This window comes from Suncus etruscus, chromosome 9 (assembly GCF_024139225.1).
Source record: "Suncus etruscus isolate mSunEtr1 chromosome 9, mSunEtr1.pri.cur, whole genome shotgun sequence".
In the NCBI taxonomy this organism is placed as follows: domain Eukaryota; kingdom Metazoa; phylum Chordata; class Mammalia; order Eulipotyphla; family Soricidae; genus Suncus; species Suncus etruscus.
The window spans coordinates 87435007-87456484 of record NC_064856.1 but is presented as its reverse complement, the minus strand read 5'-3'; positions in this window follow the sequence as shown (position 1 = coordinate 87456484).

Here is a 21478-nt window from a genome sequence, read left to right as displayed (position 1 = left end):
TGGTGTTCCTTTTATGACTGAAACCCAAACACAATCATGTATGTAATCAAGGTGTTTAAATAAAAAAAATTATGCATTGTAAAAAAAAAAAAAAAAGAAAGAAAGAAATTTCTTGTTTTGTAAATTCCTGAATTTGAAAAAGAAAAAAAAAAAAAAAAAAAAGAAAGTACTTCTTAAAACTTTGGCTTTGAAGATCCTCTAAGTCACCAGCAACAGTTCATGAGCTACCTAAAATTACTTTCTTCAAAATTACCTCTTTCCCATCTGCAACACTAAAAAATTGTTCTGAATGAGAGAAAACAAATAAATTCAGATTGGAGTGATATATTACCATGAGTCACGATAAAGTTAACAAAAATTGTAGTTAAGGTTTCCTAAGGTAGGATGAATCTACCTGAGATTGAGTGGATTAAAAAAAAAAAAACTAACCAATCAACAAACATAAAGGCCTCCAAATGGACCATTCATGCTGGGTTTCACTAAGACATAAAACTTAACCTAATTGTAATTTCAACCTTTCCTCAAAGTAGAATTAAAATCAATCAGTCTGGAGTACCATGGTCTTTCCTAGTGAGGTAATTGACATATTTAAATACCCCCTCCCTTAAGGGAAGGTGACTTTATTTAAGGACCTTGTTCCACTTCCATTTTGTAAAAACTCTTTACAGAATCTTTGTATTTGCTAGAGGGTTCATATCTGTTTCACAAATCATTTAATAAAACCAATGATATCTCCAAATTTATCCAGATAATTCTCAATTTCTAACAGTACTAATCTAGGGACCAAACAATCAATACATTCATGTTATTATAAATAGGAAAACCTCTTTTTTCCATATTGTCCCTAAAATCTCTAGCTGCATTTTACCAATAAGTGCTGCAACTAAGTGCAGCTTGTTACCCCAAAATATACACTGGCATGTGACTTATTTTAGCTTATTTTTAAGTAGCAAGAGTCATAAGCGGCCTATGTAAAAAGAAAATAAAAAACTACCCTTTGGGGAGGAAGGTCTTATTATTTATTCAGTATTTAGACAGTACTTTAACTTTACCCCTCTCCCATTTTATTAAAAATATTGATAATTTTAAAAATTGTCCTGAGAGTTTTATGCATGCCATCTTTGTAGCACACAAAGTTTACCTCAGTGTCCAATTCCCTCCACCACTGTCTCAAGAACCCTTCCCATCTGTTCTCTTCCCTTCCTTTCCACCATTAGGTAAATTAATTTATGTAGACCAAGTTTCCAGTTCTGCAATATTAATATTCTGTAAAAAAAAAGTTACCCTTTCTTAAAAACATTTTATGTATAAGAGAAATCTCCATTTTCTTCTCTCTTTAGGAGAAAAAAAAGATCATTAAATAAAAATCTCACTGAAAAAAACAATTCCTATAATTTGCACAACAAACCCCATTCATATTTTCTGTGCTTTGCTAATAGCCTCTGAAAATCAATAAATAAACTCCCAATAGTTTTTGTCTTTAGCTGGAAATGGTATGTAAGATGATGGCACAGTGGAGGTCATGCAGGGTATAACTCAAGTTTCCCTGAATCTTTCAGAAGTTTTCAGGAGACACATTAAACTTTTTTTCTCCTGTTTGTCCTTTTATTAAGGAAGGTGTTTTAACCAAGAACCTATAAGGATAAAAGTGTTATAGGCAAGTAGATTGAGGAGGTTCCTGGTAATGTACTTTGAAAAATATAGCATTTGAAATTTGCACCAACCAAAAGGCATGGAGGATTTTTGACACAAAAGATCTATTTAAGAGACCGGGAAGGACACTGAGATGTAGAATTGGAAGAGAATGATAATGTCACTTGGAAAAGACCCAGACAATAAAGGGGGATAGGAGGAGGAGTTTGGAAGAAGTGTGCATAAACTAACTTGAGAAAATAAAGCTCACTCATGTGTTATTTAAGCTCATGTATTACCAGTATCCTTAATTGAGTAAGGTTACCTACATTTCCCCTCTTGATGTATTTACATGTTCATTGAAAACTTTCATACTTTAACACTGAGGTATATTCTTTTGAGCATGTAACTTAAGTTCCCATTTTCCCCTTTATTTTCCAATAAACTTGTTATACTTCACTGTTCTCCTCTTGAAATTCTTTGCTGAGACATAAAGGTGATTGATCCAAAAGATTCTGAGCACATAGGCAAAAGATTTTCTCTTCCACCATCATGTAATCATTTATAAGTTATCTGTTAAATTTTAAATTATTTATTTATTTTTGTAAGTCTTTTAATATTTATTAAGAAAAATAATTGCATTGTCCTAGTTAATCATTTAAAATATTAGTAATACTTTCTTATCAAATTATTAGAATATGGAGTTTATAAACAGGAATAACCCAATGACTCTAATTAGTTCAATAATAATACAAAGTGAGTTTACATTTAAATTTAAAAATGAATATGACACCCTTAATGGATGGAGTGAGAACAATGTACAGTAAAACCCTTGGACAGAAACAGACATTAAATTATCAAAAACTATTACCATGAAAAAGTGATAGCATTGAGGTGTAATGGATTGTTACTGGGTTTCTTGGTACATTGTGCAGTAGGTCTTTTTACACTCAGATTTCCATCAAGATGTAGTTATAATATAATTCTATTTGACATTTAGTCTATTTTTCCTGTAAAGCAAGCCAGCTTAACCTTAAAGAAAACTTTTTTAAAAAATTTAGTGGGTGGGAAATAAAAAAACACTCAACAATATCGCAGTACTTCTCAAGAGGAAATAAAAGGGACCAAGATACCTTTTAGACCCATTAGTGGTTATTAATTTTACTTAGTCTCAAATGCATTTTGGTTGACACTTTTGAATAACTGTAAATACAAATATTTGTTGAGAAAGGATCAAAGAAATTGGGACTTGGATAAATAAAATTGATATGGTAATTATTCTTACATGGCTCATCATACTGACAAATATCATAAACATGGGTAGCGTGATAAATTACAAGCATTCTATCACAAGGAGGCTGGCTGTATTAGCTTCACAGGCTTATATTAAAATGCTTTGCTTTAATAGAGTAGAAAGGAATGAGTGAATAAAAATTCTCCCCAGAAGCCATCATAAATAATTCATGCAAAATATTTTTAAAATTGGTATAAATTTTAACTTCAATTGACTGCAATTTGTTTTCCACTAGTCATCCTATTTTCCAAAATTAACTTGTATTCTGGAATCTTACTATTATCATTATATCTGAAAATTGGCAATATTTCTATTCTTATTAGTGAAGGGCACATATTCTTTGGTTTCAAAATTTTATTATCAGTGGTGAGATAAAGAGGGATTTTATTTTAAGTCTTCATGGTTCAAATGAAGATAGAACAATACTGAGGCAACTATCTCTAACAGTGCATTTCTATGTCTCTTCTAACCTCATCCCCACAATCCAAATCAGATTTGGTTGGTTGAACTAAAACCTTAGTTATGTTTGTCTATGATTTAGAAAAAAGCAGTGTAAATTCCAGCTCTTTGAATACACTAATGCATCATCAAACCAAATCATCTAAAACTGTCAAGATCTCACTAGCTTTGCACCAGGAGAAGAATGGTATCTTTCAACTTTAATGATCTGTAATTAATATTGTAAATAAAATTCAGATAGCTGTAGAGAAATAATGAAGATAATTTATTGTAGGCAGAAGTACAATCTATCAAAGCTTCTCAGAGTTGAACTAATAATACCAAATCAGACAGACACCTTTACTAGAAAAATTTTTTTTTCCTTTTTTCTTTTTTTTTTGTTTTTGTTTTTGTTTTTGGGTCAGACCCAGCAGTGCTCAGGGGTTACTCCTGGCTCTATGATCAGAAATCGCTCCTGGCAGGCTCGGGGGACCATATGGGATGCCAGGATTCAAACCACAGACTTTCTGCATGCAAGGCAAATGCCTTACCTCCATGCTATCTCTCTGGCCCCAAATTTTTTCTCTTTAATATAAGTCCAGTAGATGCAATTTAGGGTATTATAAAGTAACTGGCAATTGAAAATCTAGACTAAAGAAAAAATTAATGTATACAAGTATTGGCAGGTTACTTTGAGTTAATTACAAATGGTATACCCAAATAAGGTAGGAATTATGAATTATGTGTTTTGGATCATAATAAATATATTTCTATTTATATAAGTATACATATATAAGTATTTATATAAGTATAAGTAGAAATATATTTTTCTTATTCTATGCAATAAATAAATATCAGAGAGTTTGATATTAAAAATGTTTTAAAAGAAATTTAGGGGCCGAAGTGATGGTGCAGCGGTAGGGCGCTTTTGTCTTGCATGCTGCTGACCCAGAATGGACCGCGGTTTAATCCCTCAGGTGTCCCATATCCTCCCCCCAATCAGGAGCGATTTCTGAGCACATAGCCAGTAGTAACCCTTGAGCATCACGGGTATGGCCCCAAAACCTAAATAAATAAGTTAATTAATTAATTAAAGAAATATAATAACAGCATACACACAATTCTTGCATATATGGGAGAGATCGAGGCAAGATTGAGTAATTAGGTGTCAGAGAGATTGTATAGCAGGCAGGGCATTGACCTACCTGATCTGGATCCAATCCCTGGCACCATATGTTCTTCGGATCCCCACCGGGAATGTTTCCTGAGCATAGATACAGCAACCTTGAGCACAGCCTAATTAATGAACTCCAAACAAAGCAAAACAAAAGACTGCATAATTCATACACATGGCTTCAGATGTCAGTCTTTTTTTTTTAATTTTAATTGAATAATCATGAAATGCAGAGATACACCACAATTTCCTGTTTACCTCCCACCCTCCCACAGTCTTCATCTATGGCAAACTTCTTCACTTCTTCTCTTTCTTCTCTCTTCCCTCCTCTTCCCACCACTTATTTCTGTACCCCTCCCTCCCTTTTTACTTCTCCCCCCCTTCTTTTTCTCTCTGTCTCTGTCTCAGTCATCTCTCTCCCTTACTTTTTGTTTTTTTTATTTTGGTTTTTGGGCCACACTTGGTGACGCTCAAGTATTACTTCTGGCTATGTGCTCAGAAATCACTCCTGGCTAGAGGGACCATATAGGATCTGTCCTGGATCAGCTACTTGCAAGTCAAACGCCCTACCACTGTGCTATTGTTCTTGCCCCTGTCTCTGTCATCTCTATCTCTCTCTACTCTGTCTTTCTCACTCACACATTCACACACTTAAATAAAACCTTCTACTGTGTCTAAGAAGGCTGAGGTGAAAGGAGAGAAATGGGAAGTTCAGCTATAAGTTTAAGGTAGACAGAATAAATAAGATATGATTGATAAGAATATTTAGTTCTATATTTTCAAATAAGAAAAATAAAGATGATTACATATTTCTTACATATTTCTGATATATAACCCTTATAAAGAAAAATTCAAATATCTCTTTTAAAAAATAAACTCTGATAAATACACATTATGCCAAAAGAGACTAATATGGGAATAGTCGATATTTTCTTCCTTAATGTTATCAACTTTGTAATAGCATGTTTTTAGGGCTCCAAAGAGAGATAACAGAGAATCACTAAGGCTTTTTGCTATAAATGGGAATGGACAGTCTGTCTGCAATGAAGAACTTATAGGACTTTCATGGAAAGGCAGCTGTATTTTCTGGAGGCTCTGCTTTAGAAAGATAAGGTATCTTTTTGTGTCCTCTGTAGCTCAAAGGTCTTCATTTTAAAATAATCATTGTAACAACTCTGAGGGTCTCAGTGTCTCCCTACAGCACTCCTTAAGCAAAATCCTAGAATTAATTTTGTCTTTACTTTCTTTGCCAGGACAGTGAATGTAAACAAGGCCTAGTGCTAGAATTTAGATTTGTTTAAGGTCTTTTGCTTGGACTTTCATTTGCATTTAAAAGAGAGACCAAGAGTCTGTGTATGTGATTGGAACAAAATTACACAGCATGTAGCCACATTCAGTTTGGAGAATTTAAGTCACTTTCAGCAAAAAGAGCATCCTAAATTTTTTTTATTAAAAGTTAGGTAGTTCCAAACATTCAACAACAGTTCAAAATTATTCTGCATAGAATATTTTGATTAAGAGCACAGTCACATAAATTTTATTATAGTCATGTTATAAAAACTGTATATATTTTGATGACTTTTCTGCTAACATTTTACTATAATTAACTCATTATTAAAATTTGAAGGGATGATTAGGGCTGGAGCAGTAGTGCAGTGATGCAATGGTAGGGTACTTGCCTTGAAATCAGTTGATCCAAGATGGACCTCGGTTCGATCCCGGGTGTTCCATATGGTTCCCCAAGCCAGGAGCGACTTCTGAGAGTAGAGCCAGGAGTAACCCCTGAGCATCATTGGGTGTGACCCCCAAACAAAGAAAAAATAAAAAAAAATTTGAGTTATGATTATATTGAAAATATATACTTCAGGGGCCGGGCGGTGGCGCTGGAGGTAAGGTGCCTGCCTTACCTGCGCTAGCCTAGGAGACGGACCGCGGTTCGATCCCCCGGCGTCCCATATGGTCCCCCAAGCCAGGAGCGACTTCTGAGCACATAGCCAGGAGTAACCCCTGAGCGTTACCGGGTGTGGCCCAAAAACCAAAAAAAAAAAAAAAAGAAAATATATACTTCATAAAAGGCTCATACTATTTACAGTTTGAGGAATGTACTTGATACCTACCTTAAAATGTATCTTCCATATGAATGCAAACAAGGATGTTTTATGTGTACATATCTATATATGCCTGTATATGCATATACACACATATATGTTACACTTATTAAATTATACCAAATTTATATTAGATTTTTTACTGTTTGGAGGGTGGATCATCTTGTCTATAGTTTATTTCTAAGTCATTATGAACTTAACAAATATCAAAGATTTCTTTTCAAGCTGTCTCCCATTTCTCAAAGGAGTACTTCACAACTAGTCAATATGCCCTCTTATGGGTCTCAGATAAATGGAACATGGGAGTCATTGAAGAAGCTTTCAGAAGAAGAGATATATTCTGGACTAATGAGAAAAATTTTAATAAATAAAAATGTATGGGTGGAGGAAATTGATATTAATGCAAGAACAGCATTAAAAACAGAATTCAGCAAATATATGGAATAACAGTTAAAAAACAAGCAATTGATACATCCTTTATAGAGATTAAAGATGGATAAATGTCTTAGAACTGTAGATCAATATATGTACATTATCTAATTATCTCTGTCATACCAGGTAATACTCTAATATTTTCAGAAATATGTTTTTTGCCTTTTGATAGGGAAGTACTATTAATAACCTTTAGTAGCAGGTACTATACACACCTAAAGATGCAAAAACTCAGACTTGGAAAGTTAAGTGAGCAAACAGAAACTTCGCTCATAAAATTCTCACCATCATGGTTTTATTTTGAGGCCTGTCATGGCCCCTATAACATTGCCTGGTATAGTTCTATATGTAGTGCTCATTAGAGAGACTAAATGGAATTGAGCATCATAAACATGGTCCTGATGATTCCCCCACTGCAGCTCCAGAGAACCTCAGGTCCTAGAGGTAGGCCATAAATATTAGTGGGAATGAATTTAGTTCTTTGAACACAAGTGGTGAGGAAGGAAGGAAGGAAGGAAGGAAGGAAGGAAGGAAGGAAGGAAGGAAGGAAGGAAGGAAGGAAGGAAGGAAGGAAGGAAGGAAGGAAGGAAGGAAGGAAGGAAGGAAGGAAGGAAGGAAGGAAGGAAGGAAGGAAGGAAGGAGGAGAGGGAGGGAGGGAGGGAGGGAGGGAAGGAAGGAAGGAAGGAAGGAAGGAAGGAAGGAAGGAAGGAAGGAAGGAAGGAAGGAAGGAAGGAAGGAAGGAAGGAAGGAAGGAAGGAGGGAAGGAAGGAAGGAAGGAGGGAGGGAAGGAAGGAAGGAAGGAAGGAGGGAGGGAAGGAAGGAAGGAAGGAAGGAAGGAAGGAAGGAAGGAAGGAAGGAAGGAGGGAAGGAAGGAGGGAAGGAAGGAGGGAAGGAAGGAAGGAAGGAAGGAAGGAAGGAAGGAAGGGAAGGAGGGAGAGAGGGAGGGAGGGAGGGAGGGAAAGAAGGAGGGAGGGAGATAAGAAGGAAGGGAGGAAGAGAGGGAGATAAGAAGGAGGGGAGGGAGGAAGGAGAAAGGGAGGAAGGGAGGAAGGGAACTACCTGAAAGTTTACTATGCACTAATAATATGAAAGTTATTAGAGTAAACATTTAAATTTAAATCCATTTCATTATAAAAACACACACTTCTACCAACAAATATTGCTTCTGCCCAGTGGGCAACATAATGTCCAGCAGAATATCTTGGCTAAGTGAGTGGCAGTATACTATGTCCATAAAGTATCACATCTCTAAGGTGCCTAGCACATGTTTTCAAGCTCTGTTAGCAGAGTTATCCATTTTACTGCAGCTTTAAAAAAGTCTTTTCTATCCATAAAAAGCAGTTTCTAAAACTGAAGTTATAAATGGGGCCATAAGCCAGTGCTTTGCAATTCAGATGAAATCATTAGAAGGCAACACCAATGTCCCGTCTTAGGCTTCTTGTGTAGCAGGTGGCTCAGACTCTGCAGGGTATAAACCTGTGCTCAGACATCAGAGCTGAGATACATCAGAAAAAGCAAGGAAGTAGTGAAGTTATTATTGTAATAGTTTCAGGAGGAAAAAAGAAGCATCATCATAATCTTTCTGTAAAAAAAAGCATAATGAGTTAAATGAAATCTAAATGAACTGAATACATGCTTGAAGTGACAATTATAAAGACCTTCAAGCTAACAAGAAAATTAGGTCAGAGGATAGTAAAACACCATACGCCCCAAAAATCTTTTGAGAGAGAGGACATAACGAAACACATCACCCAAATATCAAAATATGTCATTTTTTATGTGGATTGTTAAAAGCTACAAACTCTTGATAAACAGCAAATGAAGGAAGAGACTTTATATAATTTTCCATAACTTTCTAAAGAGAGCTCTTTTAACAGGTTCTTGCTTATTATTTATCCTCCCTAAAAAGCCTCAACCATGGAGGAGTGATAATTATCACAGAAGTCACTAGAACTTGATACCACATTTAGGTATCCAGACAAATTTTGTCCCAACTTATCATATATTCAAACTATAATTCCAAGGGCTCATTAATCTTTCCTAAGAATCCATCCCTCTGTTCCCACACTGTATTAATATGGTCTTTAAACCAGAATTGTAAACTACCTTGGGGATTTATTAACTTTTCCCCAGGTAAAATCCTTGTTGATATGAGGTATAAACATTAATCAACTTCTATTTGTTTTTTTTTATTACTAGAGACTACATTAAAAATCCCAGGAAGGTATAGGAAAATCACTTTTTTTTTCTATATCATCTGTACTCACAGTCAATTCAATTGCAAAAAACAATGCCTAATCAGAAACATAACTTTAAAATGCATATGCAGCTTCATTTCAATGAAGTCAAAAATATGTGTTAGATACAGATAGTAAGATATATGACTTATGTACTCAAATATTCATATGACAGTTGACTTCATAGCTCAAAGTTAAGCAGCAATGGATTGGAAGACTTTGGGTGCTTGAATTTAATGGGGATTGTCAAAAATCAATACTTTAGGAATAAAAGTGATTTTAACAGGTACTTTATTTCTCATACTAAGATTAACAGCATACAAATGAGACACAACTACTAGGTTGCATGATTTTTATGAGTAGAAATCCAATTAAATGACTGATCCAGATTCTGCCATCAAATGTATTCAATCAGCACTAACTACATTGACCTTGTCCATGATAGTCTTGTTTAGGATCCCTGGGAGGCAAAAACTAAAATCAGAATTCAAAGTAGTCATTTGAAATATGACACCTGGAAACAATAATAAGGAAAAGGAGAAAGAAGACAAAGAATGAAGTAAGTGAAAAACATCCTATCAAATCATCTGTCATTGAGTAAACAGAGTTTAATCTCACTGTAAAATCTTAGACTCATGGAACACGCACCTTACAATGATTCAAAATAAGCTACAAAAAATGGGTTATTTATATAACACTCCCCATCTGTCATCAGCAAAAGAATACTTTTGGTGTATCAACTACCTTCCCTTTGCCATATATGCTGGGCTTGGACAGACTTCTCCATCATAGAAAAGATTTCTCAGGCACAGAGTCACATGGTGTTTGTAAACTGAACTCCACTCCATTAAATGAGATGGGAATAAAGAGTCTGTACAGGCATTGGCTAGAAAATCATCTAGAAAATATTTTTATATATATATTAGTGGTGAGTTTATACTGGTGAAGGAGTTGTTCTTTTTTAATAACTGAAACAAAACTACAAACATATTTGTAATATGGTGCTAAAATAAATATATTATTAAAAAAGAAAATAATTTTATATGCCCCTTTTCAATAATTTGCTAAGATGCAGTGCTCAGAACTTCAGTGTAACTTATCTAAATTCTATATTTTAATGTTATAGCAACTATAATGACCTACATATACCAATTTAACACAGACTTCTAGTATAGGCTGAATACACAAGCAGGCATTTTCACTTATTTTATGAAAATAAAGAATAGCTTGTTATTTACTCAATAAGAGTTACATTATGTTACATAACAAGTAACATAATTATAATATTAAGGAATATTATGCAGCCATCAGGAGAGATGAAGTCATGAAATTTTCCTATCCACAGAAATATATGAAAACTGTTGTGCTGAGTGAAATAACCCAGAGGGAAAGAGAGAGACACAGAATAATATCATCGATCTATGGGTTTTAAGAAAAATAAAAGACATTATTGTTCTAATCCCCAGAGACGAGAGCCAGAAGGACAGGCTCACGATATGAAGCTTACCATAAAAAGTGGTGAGCACAGTTAGAAAAATAACTACAGTAACAACTACTATGGCAATGTTAATAAGTAGGAGGGCCGGAGTGGTGGTGCAGGGGTAGGGCGTTTGCTTTGAACGCAGCTGACCTAGGACCGACCAGTTTGATCCCTCACTGTCCCATGTGGTCCCCCACACCAGGAGTGATTTCTGAGCACATAGCCAGGAGTAATCCCAGAGCATCACTGGGTGTGCCCCCCCACCAAAAAAAAACCCCAAAACAAAGTTAATGAGCAGAAGAAGTAGAATGCCTGTCTTGAATACAGGCAGGAGATGGGGGAGGAGGGAGATAAGGGGCATTGGTGGTGGGAATGTTGCACTGGTGAAGGGGGGTGTTCTTTATATGGCTAAAACCAAACTACTATCATGTTTGTAATCCCGTGTTTAAAAAGAGAAATAAAATTAATTATAGTATTAATATAGTATTTCATATGATATTAATTTTTTCTGTTACCTCCATTTAATCGTGGAAGAAAATAATGAAAGAAAAGTCTGAGAGGGGTTAGAAAACATCCAAAGAACTATACGATAGTTCTACTACAAAATCCATGTGTGGCAGCCATGAAGCCACTGTCCTCCCAGTTTTCACACCTCCCAGGTCTCCTCCACAATTTCAACATCAGTTTAGGCAGGTGAAACCAAACATAATTTCCAGTCATTGTTATAGCATACCCTCAGTTATACTTCTCTAAATGGGCCTCCTCTCTACCCACATCTATATTTCTTTTGTAGACAGATTGTGTAAAGTTTAGGAGATAATAAAATACAGGGTGTGATAGTTCAGAAGTACCTGTGAGATTGCAGAGCGGGCATTATATATGCGAAGTGAGATGCCAGCATTATACACATCATGGTCAGTTTGTGATGCTTTTTTCTCTGCCTGCACGGGGCCCACAATGCTAGGAAATGTTTCCATTTTAAAAAAGATTAATTTGTTTTATTTGCATAACATGGTTGTTAAGTAGCCCTTGGACTCACAGCTGGAATAAATATGTTTTGTAATGAGTAGCAAGGAGATGCTGGTGGGAAGGTTACTCATTACTTCTTTAGGCCTGGCTAGACATGCCCTATTTAGTTCGCAGGGAAGTTTGAGAAAATATATCCACTTCTGTAGTTTCATTTTTTAGGCTTAGATGCTGGAGTAACACGTTGTTTCAAGATTTGTGATAATTTAGCAGTTGAGAATTTTAGATTTAAAAGTTCACTAAAATTTTAAGCATTGAATAAACAAAATAAAAATTAGCTCGCAAATGTCTCACCAAGACAAGGCTAATGACAATAATACTGGGTTACTTGTTTGAAAACATATATACACAAACCGGAGCTAATTATTTTCTACTAAGAGATGGGGAAAAGAATTAAAAGCATGTTGCTAAGTTAGGGTGGGGACAATTAGGAGGATGCTTAGAGCTCTGTTGTCATCCGGTGATTTGAAATAAATTAAAATCATCCAGGACATATATTTCTCTCAGACATTCAGAAACTCTGACATCATTAAATGGATCATGGAATCTCTAATAATCTATTAATAATTGAGAGAAGGAATTTTCTGATGATGATAGAAATAGCTACCTGTCTGCAATTAAGACAGTGGTTACCAATGCTACTAACGAGATCATTTGTTGACAATTTAAATAAAATTATCTTACTTTCAAATCTCTCAGACTTTTAGTATTACTGGTTTCAATGTTAGGGAGGCAATTAAATAGTACCATCTTTGCTTAAATCAGACAGATGCAGATATCTCTCAGCTCCAATACACATCATAAAAACTTCCATTTATTTCAAATTAAACCATCAAGTATTCATGTCAGTAAAAGTCCTTAGGTATGTACTAAACTCTTCTTCAAAATCTCAGCTACAAGGACAACTTCATTAATCCTTGTCTTAGCGCCTATTCCACAGGTTTTTTTTTTCCCAAACAAGCATACTACCCATTTTCAGAAAGTCCCAACACCACAATAAATCAAATGGCATAGTTAAATTAAGTACATTATTTAAAATAAATAATTATACTCTCAATGCAAGCTAAACATATTTTTAATCCACCAAAAGAAATAACAAATGTTAACATTCTATTATACTGGTCTCAGGTATTTTTTAGGCAAATAAATTAGCTTACAAATCTCACAAATAAAGCTCTCTTTTCCTTGAGGTTTTATGCTTAGTTTTGGTTTTGGGTCACCTTGGTGGTACCCAGGGCTTTATTCTGGCTCTGCACTCAAGAATCACTCTGGTGGGTATTGGGATCTATAAGGGTGATAGAAATCAAACCCTCTTTGGCCACAAGCAAGGCAAGCACATTACCTACTGTATTATTTCTCTGGCCCTCAATAACTTCCAGTAAAGACATCACTGTACTAGAGTCTTGTTTCCCATAATTTGCCAGTATCCTTATGTATTGGTGACTATAATATGTTCCAGCTAATAAGCAAAGGTATTTGATAATAAAAGAGTATTGTGAGATTTTCTACTATCATGTTGAGTCTGAAAACAAGATCTGCTTTGACTGTGATTACTGCAGCCTAACAAATTTATACAGCCAGACTAGCATGTTGTAGGAGAAAAAAGCATCTTGCATAGTGAAAGTTCCTGAATCTGATCCCACAGAAATATCCCAATGTTAATACACTGCATCATATCTACTCAGTTAAAATATACCTTTTCCATATATTCAAATAAGTCAGTAGCAAGATGGAGTAAGGTGGTGCAAATAGTTTTAGGCATATACTAGGATGTTTCAATAAAATAGTCTCTGCTCTATTACCTTTTATGAACCTCTGTGGTCTTTTTTTTATTTGTTTTCACTGGTATTGTGTCCACTTATTTACCTTTCTTTAGATTGGTTGTTTGCATTTACAATATGCAATATTTCCCTAATGTCTGATAGTAAAAATTCCTATCTTGTATGTTCACTAAGTATTTGGGGATATGAAAATGCTCTTACTGTAGATTCATATGGAATTATTGTTTTAGTGTCATTGGATTCAATAATTGGACTTTGAAAACAATCTGAATAGTAATTTTTATTTGTGGATAGTTAGAAATCAAAGGTTTAACTTGGTGTTTTCTCAACCCAAAACCATTTTTTGACTTTACTCTTTACTTGGCCAGTTCCAATTCACTTTTAAAATTTTAATTTATCTTAAACTTTATTAAGGACCAAAATTGTAGAAGTTAAAATATTCTGAAAGTAAGTAGCAATTAACCCAATTTTAAGTTTATAATTTTCAGGGGGGTCACACCTGGCAGTGCTCAGGAGTTACTCCTGGCTCTATGCTCAGAAATTGCTCCTGACAGGCTCAGGCATGCCAGGATTTGAACTACTGTCCTTCTACATGCAAGGCAAACACCCTGCCTCCATGCTATCTCTCCAGCCCCCTTAAGTTTATAATTTTCATGGTATAATGTGTCTAATAACTTTCTTCCATAAAGAATTCTGAATTGAATTTCTCCCTTTCTTTTCTGTGCAGGACAAGACTTGGCATAGAAAAATCAATCACTATTCTCTTAGTCAATGGGAAAAAATCTGCACTTGGATTGGTGGCCCTGCCTTTCCAAGATGCTGCCACATCATCCAAGATGCTGAAATGTTTAATAGAAAGTCCAGTGTGAAACAAAATCAATAATTGTTATTATATTAGATACAGCTTCTATGAGACACTGAGTACTAAAAATTGTTTCCTTTTAACTCTCTTTTTGTATCATAATTGGTAAATGGCCAAGGTACTTTCTTTCATTCAAATTAAATGGTATTTTGGAGGGCTATTTTTTAATTTATTTAAAGGAAATATTTCACATAGTTGACACAGTTGATCAGGAAGAACAAAGTCAAAATTATTAAAAAACTAACAAGATAGAAGAGAAAGAAAAGGTTCAGTATTAAGTATATTTTTGAAAATCATTGAATCACCAATTAACTCATTAAAGACCTAGCAGAAGGTTTAATAAGCTTTTTTCTTCTTTGGGGGGTAAGAGTTAAAGAAGTGCAGTAAAAACAGTGTTAGAGTGACAATTGTTTGTTTACATAAGCACAGCAAAATATTGGGGACATGGAAAGGAAAAGCCTTGATCTAAGTACAAAGAGACCTCACCCCTGAAGTTTTCTGGCATAAGACCATTTCTAGACTCCAGGCATACTAGGTTGTCCAACCCAAGTCATTGTCTGTAGTGTCAATAAACTTTTTTTTTTTCCACACAGTCGCTGTTGTTGGTGTCAGGTTTCTATAGTTAAAGATCCTGTAATCTGTGCATATCCTACATCGAAATCAGGATGATGTGGAGCATCCTCTAGTTTCACCTCACAATTAGAGGGTAATACAGATAGCCCTGCCCTGAAAGCAGGTTGTTGTTATTGTTATGTCTTCTCGGTGTTAAGGGAAATCTCTTTGGAGTAGGTCAATGCCTGGGCAGTGGTAGGGTATTCTGTGGTAGAGGATTGCTCCCAGATGATGTTATAGACAACCGTGGTTGTTTCATAGATGGCATCCTTGTTCAGGGGTGAATGGACAATACCCTATCTTCTGAGGCCTGAGCCAGGTCATTATGATAATGTTCAGGGTGTAAGGTCCCACTGCATTACAAGATTTGTGTGTTCCTATCTCTATTAGATAAGAACTTGCCTGTATGTATAGTATTTTCTCATTTTAATGTGCCTATGCAAAAGTGAAACAATGCCTCATGGTGTTATTGGTGAATAACGGGATCGTTGGAACAAGTCCAACAATCCCCATAACTTGGTTCTAACATAAGCTCTAAATCTAGGGACTCTTCTACCAGAATTCCTTATTGAACAGATCACAAAGAGAAGAACAGACAAAACAGTGGGGAAAATCGTCACTGAATAAGAGAATATTCAGTAAGGGTTATAGCTGTTAAGGTAATACATACATACGTGTCCCTTTTATATCTCTGAAATAGTTGAGGGTGTGTTAAATCCAGTGAATCACTTTGGCCTGTGATTTAGCTTGTGCAGTCTGATAACTGGCTGACGATAGACCCATATCAGGAAAAATCCTTGAGCTGTGACTTCTCAGAAAACGAGACTCTTAGCAAGCAAAGGCCCACAATGAAGGAAAGAAGGGGGAAGGAGGCCTCTGAGAGTAGATCTGAGCATCAGAGTATTGGGATCTTCTTAGGCTGAGAGTCTATCATATCACTTAGGGAGCGATTTGGCAGCTGGCTTTGTGTGAGGATAATTATCTGCTTCTTGAGGAGCCAAGAACTGAAGGTAAAAAGAGTTAATGATGGTTGGGGGTGAGGGAGGGAAGGACAAGACATGAGCTTGTAGGGCGGTAGGTAAGAATATAATATGGGCATTCTGCATCTGCAAAACACACATTAATCATAGAAATTCCTATTGATTACCCTGCATGGTTTTGAAAATGAAGACCAGTGAAAAAGAAAGTTGCTAGTGATTGCCCCAGCCCAACCCTCTTTAAGGTCCTTCCCGGTACCCACCTTTTTGGCTGCCTGGGCCAGCACCCAGACATGCCCCTGGAGTCTGGCAGGAAGAGGGGTATCCCAACATCCCATGCCGGCCAGAGCTAGTCTCCAGAACAGAAAAGGATTCAGTCACAGAGGGCTATTTTTTTATGCATTTTCCATATAAAAATTAATCTGAACAGAAGTCAAAACCAGTCACTGTGTATCAACTTAGTATTTTGACTTAGTATTTCTGGTACATAACATTTTGTTTTCTGTCTTTTTGACTACTGCAAAATTGTTTTAATAAAATAACATGACTTCTATTGGCAGTATTACATGCCTCATTTTCTTACCTCAACACAGCTACTTTAATCTAATATAATTTAGAAGTTTATATATGTGGATGTACAACATACTTATATACATGAGGAGATAGGAAAGAAGGAGGGGGAGAAAAATTTGGAAGAGAAGGAATATAGGAAGGGTTGAGAGAGATAAAGAGCAAGAGAGAATTTGCATGTATGGGACACTTACTTTGATTTACAAGATTACATGAGAGCAGATTTTTATTAGTTCACTTTTTCATATTTCCAGAGCTGTTGATCATTAATCTGATTGATATGAAGAGTAGAAAACTTCAACCCTATGGAATACTGAAAGCTTGATTTCAGTATAAAGAAAAAATATCTTAATAAAACAAGATACTCAAAACTTTGAGTAAAAGAGTAATTTTTATTTTACTGCCAAAGTTAATGTGTAGACTGATTTTATATGTTCATAGCTTTCAGAATCAGTGGGAGGGCATTTTAAAATGTAGATTACTTGTCTTCTGATTCAGTGTCTCTAATTCACCATACCTGGGGTGGGGACCAAATTTTTGAATTTTTACTAAGTTTTCAGGAGTTGTTAAACTGGGTATTATATTTTTTCACTTAAGACAACAGCATTGGGGTGCCAGGAGATAATTCAGTAGTTAGAATGCCTAGGTTGCAAGTTTAAGGTCATGAATTCAATCCTTAATATATTCACAGAAACCAAGCATGAATCTGGCAACTCTGCTGCTTGAGTCTTCCTGTTCTACAGGCTAGTACTGTTCTTCACTCTGAAGCAAGGTGTATCCCCATGACATTTAAAAGAGTGGAACACTTTGTGAGCATCACAGTCAATCTCTGCAAGCATGTGTACACACCAAAGTAACCCTGACAAGTACTATAACCACAATGTGGGCAAGTGCCAAAGCTAAAATTAATGCTGAACTAGGTGCCAAAGTTGAATGTGAAAGCACTAGGACCTGGTCTGCAAGCACCAGAGAATATCAGTAAATGTGCAAGAGTAACAGCCAAGTATGTCTGTGGCACCATACCACTCCCACCCTACATACCACAACCAGAACTAAATAATTACAACCACATCACATTAGTGATGCTGTAAGAGTAAATGAACTACATACTGTTTATGAATTCCAAGATATTGAGAAGACAGTGCTCTTGATAAAATTCACTATAGCATGAATAGGATTCTGGAATGTTATATTGAAGACTTAGGAACATATATATCATCTTGTATATCCCAACACTTGGCACAGCTAGAGGAGGGTGGTCTGCAGTATACAGGATACACCTTGGTATACCACATATATGGCATTTGTTACAAGCCTATAAATTTAAAACACTCTTAATTCATTTGTCTATTGTTGGACATCTAAGTTGGACATCTTAGCTATTGTTCTGAGTGCTGCAATGAATAGTGGTGTGCATACATCCTTTTGGATGAAGATGTGGTACTTATATACAATGGAATATGACATAACTATAAGGAATGATGCAATCATGCAATTTGCTGAAACATGGATGGAACTGGAAGATATGTTAAATGAAGCAAGCCAGAAAAAGGATCAATACAGAATGTTTGTGTATGTGGTATCACATATATGTGATATTTAGAATAATTTCAAGAAGAAATGCAATAATCTAACAGGAAGTTGGCTCAAACACCCCTGTCATAGAATATAACAAGGAGAAGGAAAGAATCTGAGTGGAAAAGGAAAAAAAATAATATGAAAGGATGGGGCCATGGACAAAGCCGTCTTAGGTGCATTGGTAATGTTAAAAAAAAAAGGACAGAACTAAATACCCAAGTCAAAGGCAGCCACAATGTTATCAAGAGACCCAAACTTTAACAATCTAAACTTAAAATGGTCCAGTTATAATGGCAGGCTGAGGGACAGGGAGGGTGATATGGGATGTACTTTGGTAGCATTGGTGGAGTGAGGTGGACACTGGTAGTAGGATTGTCCCGGATTTATTGTATGTCTGAAACCCAACTATGAAGAACTTTGTAAATCACAATGGTTTCAATAAAAAAATAAATGAAACACTCTATTATTTCATCAAAACTGAAACTTATCTGAATTACCATCTTAAATGATATTGATTTTAAACCACATAACTCACTTCAAGTATAAAGAATAAAGAAAACAATTTTTCTGGAATGCTCTATGAGAAGATATTTTTATTTATTTATTTTTATTTTTGTATTTGAGGTTATACTCAGTTGTGATCAAGGTTTATCCCTGGCCCTGTTCTCCAGGATCATTTCCAGTAGTACTTAAAAGACCATATGCAATGCTGGGTATGGAATTGAGTTGATCAGAGGCAAGGCAAGCATTATAACCCCAGACAAATTTTTTTTCTTGTACATGGCCCTACTTACTTAAGTATTAAATTGAGAGAAAAAGAATCACCATGCTGAATGACTATCAATTTTCTGGGAAGCAATACAATAAAATACAGAGTGCATGACATGCAGTAAGTAAAAATAAATCTTAATTTTATTCACTTTCTGCAGATTCCTCTGGGAAACTTCCTTGGAATGGGATATGAGCTTTTTTAGGAAACATTTAGAAGAGCAATATTTCAAAAATGGTGGATAGAATCTTTGATTATGAAATGGAATAAATTTGGGCAGTCAGAAAACTGGCTGGAACTATTCATGAGACCATCACCACTGAATTATGTAACACAAAATAATTTTTTTCCAGGGTCAGGTTAAAGGGAATAGAAGAAATCTTCTTGCTGGCTATAATAATGTCAACATAATCTCAGAAACAAGAAGGCAAGTAATTAAACCAAATAATGTCTCTCAAGAGTAATAAAAAGATTACCTTAATATTAGTAGCATAATCAGGTTAATATTTATGACAATATTCCCACATATGTCTCTATCCTCTCATAATAAACATGGCTTTAGAAAATAAGAAAGGTATAAATGAACAGTTTCTCAGTCTTCTAAGAGAAGATTTTGGTCAGATGGTGTGAGGTTATTTATTTAGAGTTTCTATGTAAAAATAATCTGTTTAATTTTGGAGTTTCCTCTTTATAACTAGTCCAATCATTGAACTAATTAAGAAGTATTTTTCCTTTGTTCTAACATCACTGGTACAGGAAAATAGCTCTTGAGAAACAATTTATATAATTTATTGAATATATAATAGCCCAAGGATGAAAATACTTCAAAATAAAAAGAAGAAAAAAATCACTGCCAAATTATAGCAGGGTAAAATCTGTAGTTATTACATTTTGCATTTATTTAAATAATTAACATATATTTTATTTGAAATATATTTAGTATGATCCGAAATGCCCTTTTTTGGAAATTCTTACTATGTCTGAATTGACATATCATATGGCAGTGATCTATTAATGTCATAAAAAACTTGTTTAGCTCAGAAAACATGCTCATCAACTAAATCCAAATCTCTTAACCAATCAAACTAAAAGATAATAAGAATTAACAAGAAATATTTAATAAGCATTCAAAACATATAGAAGGGAAATGTCTTCTAATTTTACAAAACTGTTTCAGTGCCAACTGCCATTTCATTAACTGTGTAACTACATCTGTGTAAGTTGATACTCAAGTCATAGTCATCATCAGGGTGATTTATAGGAAAAAAAATTGAAAAAACAATATGCTGCATGAATTATTCCCCCTCCTATTTCTTAATGTTGTCATATCTGTTAGGACAAATCAAGCCTGTGAGATAAATTGATAGGGAATGTCAGAGATTTAGATAAATTTTGTCTATCTATGTAAATCTAAAGTAACTTTTCAAACTGAGATGAACCTAATATTGGATTCTTTTGGTTTCTTTAGTACTAGGTAGCCTTTTCTCAATCTCTGTCTGGAAACAACTATGCTTGAGAAATAGCACTCCCAACTCCTCAGCATTTAGAAGCTAGTAGGGAAAGAAGGAGAAAAGTATAAAATTTTTTTAAAAAGTTGAAAATATTATATAGCGAATTCAGACTTGAAACTTCTTTTATTGTGCATTTAAATTTTTTAAATTTTATTTATTTATTTGACTTAAGTACTATTAATAATGGTTTCTCATGGACACATACGTTAAAGAGTATAAAAAATTTAATTATCTGAATGGAAAATGTTCAGAATAAATGAGAATCTTTTCTTCTCTTTTGCATTTTGCAGGATGATGAGGTTATATATATATATATATATGTATATATAAGTTATATATATATATGTATATATAAGTTCTTACTCAAAATTCAGTAGAAAATAATAAAAGTAATCTGTATTTTTCTTTATCCAGATATTTAGTTTGATGCAATTTTGGGTTTCTAATCCAAAGCACAATAGATACCTTTTTATGTTTTTTTTTTTTATAACTGGAAGCTCAATTCATGAGTCATGATAAAAGCCTTTTCCTCCATGTTAATATATGGCAGTGGAGATTGAAAGGAATAGAAGGAAAAATGAGACTGATCATTTGTTACTTTCCAAATTAGCCATTTTACTTAGGACCTAGATGACATTTTCAACAATAATATCTCTTAATGCAATCCTAAAAGCCTATCCAATCACTTAAATGAACTTCCACCAAGTCCGAAAAAAAATAATAAAATGTCCTTTTTTCGACTAATATAATGGCTAGAGATAAAGTTGTCTGGATTTCTCTCCTACACTGTCTGATCCAGCAGTCTTCATCAGCTTCAACACCCTTCATATAATGAAAAAGAATTGAATTAAATTTGAGAGCCTTGAGCCATAATAATAGTTAAATCACATTTCTCTATTTTTTATGCCATGTATCTATATTTCTGCCATATAATAGCAAGGGAACTGGAGAAAGGGACAGATAATAAATGAAGGAATATTGTAAGATAATAACTAAA